Genomic DNA, 8817 nt, shown 5'->3' on the forward strand with positions numbered 1-8817 from the left:
AAGATTTTGACAAAGTTATGCACCAAACGCAAAAGTGTACCATTTTATAGGCACCAAACTCAAAATATCCCTTCAAATAATGATCTTTTAATCTCTTAAAAAGGTAACAAATTAGTTATAATCAAGCATGGAAAGAAGGAGATAAGGCTTGCAACCGTTAATAACTCTCAACGATTCTAGGATCTTCTGTAATCTAGATAATCATTGCAAAATTTGAAATGCATTGACTCAAGGAAGTTTAGTGACTTCGTTAGAAGTCGAAATCCTTTTTTTAAAACCAAACTATGAACTAGATGAACTAAGTTTATTATAAAACTTTCTAAAAAATGCTTGCGGTAAAAAATAATACATTTAAAGGCTCTACATGTTATGCAAATTGCATTTCTACGTATGTTGATTCCAAAAATAAAGAGGGAAGTCATCCTTTACATTGAAAATAAGGATGAAACACCAATTTTTAATCGCCCAAATCCTAAAAAAATTCTTCTATACCGTGGGGAACTGAAAGACAGAGGTAACAGAAAAGGAATGAGGTCATTCCCACTTCGTATGAAGAAGTTATGGGCAAAATAGTCGAAAAAGAGATTACACAAAACCTTGGGGGAGAAAGAGAGTTATATAAGTAGACAATATTTATAATAAGGGATATTTTGAGTTTGGTGCCTATAAAATGGCACACCTTTGCCTTTGGTACCTAACTTTGTCAGAATTTGAGTTTGGTGAGGATCCCAATCAAGCAGTTGACTTATCGGATGACTGGTTGACCGTTCACAAGCTGTGGTTGAGCACAACTTGTTGCTCGCTCCCCTGCCAACTTTTTTAAATAAATCCGCGTATTTGTCAATAATTGTTTAAACAATAATTATCTAATTTAACTAATTCACTAACACGGACCACATTAGGGAAATCTCTCTAGAGCATTTTTCAAACACGTTACGAGCGTTCCAGAGAAATAAGGCTAACATAATCTGATTGCCATGGTAACTATGGATTTACAGAAAATGGAAAAAAATTTAAAGAATACAATAATGATTAATTTGAAAAATGAATAGAGTCATTTACATGGATTCATTTGTTCAATATAATAATGGTTAGTTTGAAGGTTTAAGGAAACGATTATTGGGGTTTACATTAGAGATAGATTTTGGATTATTTATGGGTAAACAATGAAGGGAGCTATGCTTATACTTTGGATTTAATTTTGTGTAAACTGGTGGTCATATGTGAAAATAACAGTAGCTCAGTGTATGATTTGAGATTATCAATGGAAGAAGATGGCAATGGTATTAAGATTGGAACCTAAACCTCATGAATGAAAATCAACAACTCTCATTTCTCAAACATGGAGTATGTAGAAGATAAGGTGCAGTTAGTGAATAAAACGAAGTTTAGAATTTTATTAGTCATTTCACAATTTTAACTCTAAATAGGATGGTCAACAGGGTCAATCAACGTCAATTCGTTGACTGGGCACCAAACAAAGATTTTGACAAAGTTAGGCACCAAACGCAAAAGTGTACCATTTTATAGGCACCAAACTCAAAATATCCCTTCAAATAATGATCTTTTAATCTCTTAAAAAGGTAACAAATTACTTATAATCAAGCATGGAAACAAGGAGATAAGGCTTGCAACCGTTAATAACTCTCAACGATTCTAGGATCTTCTGTAAGCTAGATAATCATTGCAAAATTTGAAATGCATTGACTCAAGGAAGTCTAGTGACTTCGTTAGAAGTCGAAATCCTTTTTTTAAAACCAAACTATGAACTATATGAACTAAGTTTATTATAAAACTTTCTAAAAAATGATTGCGGTAAAAAATAATACATTTAAAGGCTCTACATGTTATACAAATTGCATTTTTACGTATGTTGATTCCAAAAATAAAGAGGGAAGTCATCCTTTACATTGAAAATAAGGATGAAACACCAATTTTTAATCGCCCAAATCCTAAAAAAATTCTTCTATACGGTGGGGAACTGAAAGACAGAGGTAACAGAAAAAGAATGAGGTCATTCCCACTTCGTATGAAGAAGTTATGGGAAAAATAGTCGAAAAAGAGATTACACAAAACCTTGGGGGACAAAGAGAGTTATATAAGTAGACAATATTTATAATAAGGGATATTTTGAGTTTGGTGCCTATAAAATGGAACACCTTTGCCTTTGGTACCTAACTTTGTCAGAATTTGAGTTTGGTGAGGATCCCAATCAAGCAGTTGACTTATCGGATGACTGGTTGACCGTTCACAAGCTGTGGTTGAGCACAACTTGTTGCTCGCTCCCCTGCCAACTTTTTTAAATAAATCCGCGTATTTGTCAATAATTGTTTAAACAATAATTATTTAATTTAACTAATTCACTAACACGGACCACATTAGGGAAATCTCTCTAGAGCATTTTTCAAACACGTTACGAGCGTTCCAGAGAAATAAGGCTAACATAATCTGATTGCCATGGTAACTGTGGATTTACAGAAAACGGAAACAAATTTAAAGAATTCAATAATGATTAATTTGAAAAATAAATAGAGTCATTTACATGGATTCATTTGTTCAATCTAATAATGATTAGTTTGAAGGCTTAAGGAAACGATTATTGGGGTTTACATTAGAGATAGATTTTGGATTATTTACGAGTAAACAATGAAGGGAGCTATGCTTATACTTTGGATTTAATTTTGTGTAAACTGGTGGTCATATGTGAAAATAACAGTAGCTCAGTGTACGATTTGAGATTAGCAAGGGAAGAAGATGGCGATGGTATTAAGATTGGAACCTAAACCTCGTGAATGAAAATCAACAACTCGCATTTCTCAAACATGGAGTATGTAGAAGATAAGGTGCAGTTAGTGAATAAAACGAAGTTTAGAATTTTATTAGTCATTTCACAATTTTAACTCTAAATAGGATGGTCAACAGGGTCAATCAACGTCAATTCGTTGACTGGGCACCAAACAAAGATTTTGACAAAGTTATGCACCAAACGCAAAAGTGTACCATTTTATAGGCACCAAACTCAAAATATCCCTTCAAATAATGATCTTTTAATCTCTTAAAAAGGTAACAAATTAGTTATAATCAAGCATGGAAAGAAGGAGATAAGGCTTGCAACCGTTAATAACTCTCAACGATTCTAGGATCTTCTGTAATCTAGATAATCATTGCAAAATTTGAAATGCATTGACTCAAGGAAGTTTAGTGACTTCGTTAGAAGTCGAAATCCTTTTTTAAAACCAAACTATGAACTAGATGAACTAAGTTTATTATAAAACTTTCTAAAAAATGCTTGCGGTAAAAAATAATACATTTAAAGGCTCTACATGTTATGCAAATTGCATTTCTACGTATGTTGATTCCAAAAATAAAGAGGGAAGTCATCCTTTACATTGAAAATAAGGATGAAACACCAATTTTTAATCGCCCAAATCCTAAAAAAATTCTTCTATACCGTGGGGAACTGAAAGACAGAGGTAACAGAAAAGGAATGAGGTCATTCCCACTTCGTATGAAGAAGTTATGGGCAAAATAGTCGAAAAAGAGATTACACAAAACCTTGGGGGACAAAGAGAGTTATATAAGTAGCCAATATTTATAATAATGGATATTTTGAGTTTGGTGCCTATAAAATGGCACACCTTTGCCTTTGGTACCTAACTTTGTCAGAATTTGAGTTTGGTGAGGATCCCAATCAAGCAGTTGACTTATCGGATGACTGGTTGACCGTTCACAAGCTGTGGTTGAGCACAACTTGTTGCTCGCTCCCCTGCCAACTTTTTTAAATAAATCCGCGTATTTGTCAATAATTGTTTAAACAATAATTATTTAATTTAACTAATTCACTAACACGGACCACATTAGGGAAATCTCTCTAGAGCATTTTTCAAACACGTTACGAGCGTTCCAGAGAAATAAGGCTAACATAATCTGATTGCCATGGTAACTATGGATTTACAGAAAACGGAAACAAATTTAAAGAATACAATAATGATTAATTTGAAAAAGGAATAGAGTCATTTACATGGATTCATTTGTTCAATATAATAATGGTTAGTGTGAAGGTTTAAGGAAACGATTATTGTGGTTAACATTAGAGAGAGATTTTGGATTATTTACGGGTAAACAATGAAGGGAGCTATGCTTATACTTTGGATTTAATTTTGTGTAAACTGGTGGTCATATGTGAAAATAATAGTAGCTCAGTGTCCGATTTGAGATTAGCAAGGGAAGAAGATGGCGATGGTATTAAGATTGGAACCTAAACCCCGTGAATGAAAATCAACAACTAGCATTTCTTAAACATGGAGTATGTAGAAGATAAGGTGCAGTTAGTGAATAAAACGAAGTTTAGAATTTTATTAGTCATTTCACAATTTTAACTCTAAATAGGATGGTCAACAGGGTCAATCAACGTCAATTCGTTGACTGGGCACCAAACAAAGATTTTGACAAAGTTATGCACCAAACGCAAAAGTGTACCATTTTATAGGCACCAAACTCAAAATATCCCTTCAAATAATGATCTTTTAATCTCTTAAAAAGGTAACAAATTACTTATAATCAAGCATGGAAAGAAGGAGATAAGGCTTGCAACCGTTAATAACTCTCAACGATTCTAGGATCTTCTGTAATCTAGATAATCATTGCAAAATTTGAAATGCATTGACTCAAGGAAGTTTAGTGACTTCGTTAGAAGTCGAAATCCTTTTTTTAAAACCAAACTATGAACTAGATGAACTAAGTTTATTATAAAACTTTCTAAAAAATGCTTGCGGTAAAAAATAATACATTTAAAGGCTCTACATGTTATGCAAATTGCATTTCTACGTATGTTGATTCCAAAAATAAAGAGGGAAGTCATCCTTTACATTGAAAATAAGGATGAAACACCAATTTTTAATCGCCCAAATCCTAAAAAAATTCTTCTATACCGTGGGGAACTGAAAGACAGAGGTAACAGAAAAGGAATGAGGTCATTCCCACTTCGTATGAAGAAGTTATGGGCAAAATAGTCGAAAAAGAGATTACACAAAACCTTGGGGGAGAAAGAGAGTTATATAAGTAGACAATATTTATAATAAGGGATATTTTGAGTTTGGTGCCTATAAAATGGCACACCTTTGCCTTTGGTACCTAACTTTGTCAGAATTTGAGTTTGGTGAGGATCCCAATCAAGCAGTTGACTTATCGGATGACTGGTTGACCGTTCACAAGCTGTGGTTGAGCACAACTTGTTGCTCGCTCCCCTGCCAACTTTTTTAAATAAATCCGCGTATTTGTCAATAATTGTTTAAACGATAATTATTTAATTTAACTAATTCACTAACACGGACCACATTAGGGAAATCTCTCTAGAGCATTTTTCAAACACGTCACGAGCGTTCCAGAGAAATAAGGCTAACATAATCTGATTGCCATGGTAACTATGGATTTACAGAAAACGGAAACAAATTTAAAGAATACAATAATGATTAATTTGAAAAATGAATAGAGTCATTTACATGGATTCATTTGTTCAATATAATAATGGTTAGTGTGAAGGTTTAAGGAAACGATTATTGTGGTTTACATTAGAGATAGATTTTGGATTATTTACGGGTAAACAATGAAGGGAGCTATGCTTATACTTTGGATTTAATTTTGTGTAAACTGGTGGTCATATGTGAAAATAACAGTAGCTCAGTGTACGATTTGAGATTAGCAAGGGAAGAAGATGGCGATGGTATTAAGATTGGAACCTAAACCTCGTGAATGAAAATCAAGAACTCGCATTTCTTAAACATGGAGTATGTAGAAGATAAGGTGCAGTTAGTGAATAAAACGAAGTTTAGAATTTTATTAGTCATTTCACAATTTTAACTCTAAATAGGATGGTCAACAGGGTCAATCAACGTCAATTCGTTGACTGGGCACCAAACAAAGATTTTGACAAAGTTAGGCACCAAACGCAAAAGTGTACCATTTTATAGGCACCAAACTCAAAATATCCCTTCAAATAATGATCTTTTAGTCTCTTAAAAAGGTAACAAATTACTTATAATCAAGCATGGAAAGAAGGAGATAAGGCTTGCAACCGTTAATAACTCTCAACGATTCTAGGATCTTCTGTAATCTAGATAATCATTGAAAAATTTGAAATGCATTGACTCAAGGAAGTTTAGTGACTTCGTTAGAAGTCGAAATCCTTTTTTTAAAACCAAACTATGAACTAGATGAACTAAGTTTATTATAAAACTTTCTAAAAAATGCTTGCGGTAAAAAATAATACATTTAAAGGCTCTACATGTTATGCAAATTGCATTTCTACGTATGTTGATTCCAAAAATAAAGAGGGAAGTCATCCTTTACATTGAAAATAAGGATGAAACACCAATTTTTAATCGCCCAAATCCTAAAAAAATTCTTCTATACCGTGGGGAACTGAAAGACAGAGGTAACAGAAAAGGAATGAGGTCATTCCCACTTCGTATGAAGAAGTTATGGGCAAAATAGTCGAAAAAGAGATTACACAAAACCTTGGGGGAGAAAGAGAGTTATATAAGTAGACAATATTTATAATAAGGGATATTTTGAGTTTGGTGCCTATAAAATGGCACACCTTTGCCTTTGGTACCTAACTTTGTCAGAATTTGAGTTTGGTGAGGATCCCAATCAAGCAGTTGACTTATCGGATGACTGGTTGACCGTTCACAAGCTGTGGTTGAGCACAACTTGTTGCTCGCTCCCCTGCCAACTTTTTTAAATAAATCCGCGTATTTTTCAATAATTGTTTAAACGATAATTATTTAATTTAACTAATTCACTAACACGGACCACATTAGGGAAATCTCTCTAGAGCATTTTTCAAACACGTCACGAGCGTTCCAGAGAAATAAGGCTAACATAATCTGATTGCCATGGTAACTATGGATTTACAGAAAACGGAAACAAATTTAAAGAATACAATAATGATTAATTTGAAAAATGAATAGAGTCATTTACATGGATTCATTTGTTCAATATAATAATGGTTAGTGTGAAGGTTTAAGGAAACGATTATTGTGGTTTACATTAGAGATAGATTTTGGATTATTTACGGGTAAACAATGAAGGGAGCTATGCTTATACTTTGGATTTAAATTTGTGTAAACTGGTGGTCATATGTGAAAATAACAGTAGCTCAGTGTACGATTTGAGATTAGCAAGGGAAGAAGATGGCGATGGTATTAAGATTGGAACCTAAACCTCGTGAATGAAAATCAACAACTCGCATTTCTTAAACATGGAGTATGTAGAAGATAAGGTGCAGTTAGTGAATAAAACGAAGTTTAGAATTTTATTAGTCATTTCACAATTTTTACTCTAAATAGGATGGTCAACAGGGTCAATCAACGTCAATTCGTTGACTGGGCACCAAACAAAGATTTTGACAAAGTTAGGCACCAAACGCAAAAGTGTACCATTTTATAGGCACCAAACTCAAAATATCCCTTCAAATAATGATCTTTTAATCTCTTAAAAAGGTAACAAATTACTTATAATCAAGCATGGAAAGAAGGAGATAAGGCTTGCAACCGTTAATAACTCTCAACGATTCTAGGATCTTCTGTAATCTAGATAATCATTGAAAAATTTGAAATGCATTGACTCAAGGAAGTTTAGTGACTTCGTTAGAAGTCGAAATCCTTTTTTTAAAACCAAACTATGAACTAGATGAACTAAGTTTATTATAAAACTTTCTAAAAAATGCTTGCGGTAAAAAATAATACATTTAAAGGCTCTACATGTTATGCAAATTGCATTTCTACGTATGTTGATTCCAAAAATAAAGAGGGAAGTCATCCTTTACATTGAAAATAAGGATGAAACACCAATTTTTAATCGCCCAAATCCTAAAAAATTTCTTCTATACTGTGGGGAACTGAAAGACAGAGGTAACAGAAAAAGAATGAGGTCATTCCCACTTCGTATGAAGAAGTTATGGGCAAAATAGTCGAAAAAGAGATTACACAAAACCTTGGGGGACAAAGAGAGTTATATAAGTAGACAATATTTATAATAAGGGATATTTTGAGTTTGGTGCCTATAAAATGGCACACCTTTGCCTTTGGTACCTAACTTTGTCAGAATTTGAGTTTGGTGAGGATCCCAATCAAGCAGTTGACTTATCGGATGACTGGTTGACCGTTCACAAGCTGTGGTTGAGCACAACTTGTTGCTCGCTCCCCTGCCAACTTTTTTAAATAAATCCGCGTATTTGTCAATAATTGTTTAAACAATAATTATTTAATTTAACTAATTCACTAACACGGACCACATTAGGGAAATCTCTCTTGAGCATTTTTCAAACACGTTACGAGCGTTCCAGAGAAATAAGGCTAACATAATCTGATTGCCATGGTAACTATGGATTTACAGAAAACGGAAACAAATTTAAAGAATACAATAATGATTAATTTGAAAAATGAATAGAGTCATTTACATGGATTCATTTGTTCAATATAATAATGGTTAGTGTGAAGGTTTAAGGAAACGATTATTGTGGTTTACATTAGAGATAGATTTTGGATTATTTACGGGTAAACAATGAAGGGAGCTATGCTTATACTTTGGATTTAATTTTGTGTAAACTGGTGGTCATATGTGAAAATAACAGTAGCTCAGTGTACGATTTGAGATTAGCAAGGGAAGAAGATGGCGATGGTATTAAGATTGGAACCTAAACCTCGTGAATGAAAATCAAGAACTCGCATTTCTTAAACATGGAGTATGTAGAAGATAAGGTGCAGTTAGTGAATAAAACGAAGTTTAGAATTTTATTAGTCATTTCACAATTTT

The sequence above is a fragment of the Papaver somniferum genome, unplaced genomic scaffold (genome assembly GCF_003573695.1).
Source record: "Papaver somniferum cultivar HN1 unplaced genomic scaffold, ASM357369v1 unplaced-scaffold_112, whole genome shotgun sequence".
NCBI lineage: Eukaryota > Viridiplantae > Streptophyta > Magnoliopsida > Ranunculales > Papaveraceae > Papaver > Papaver somniferum.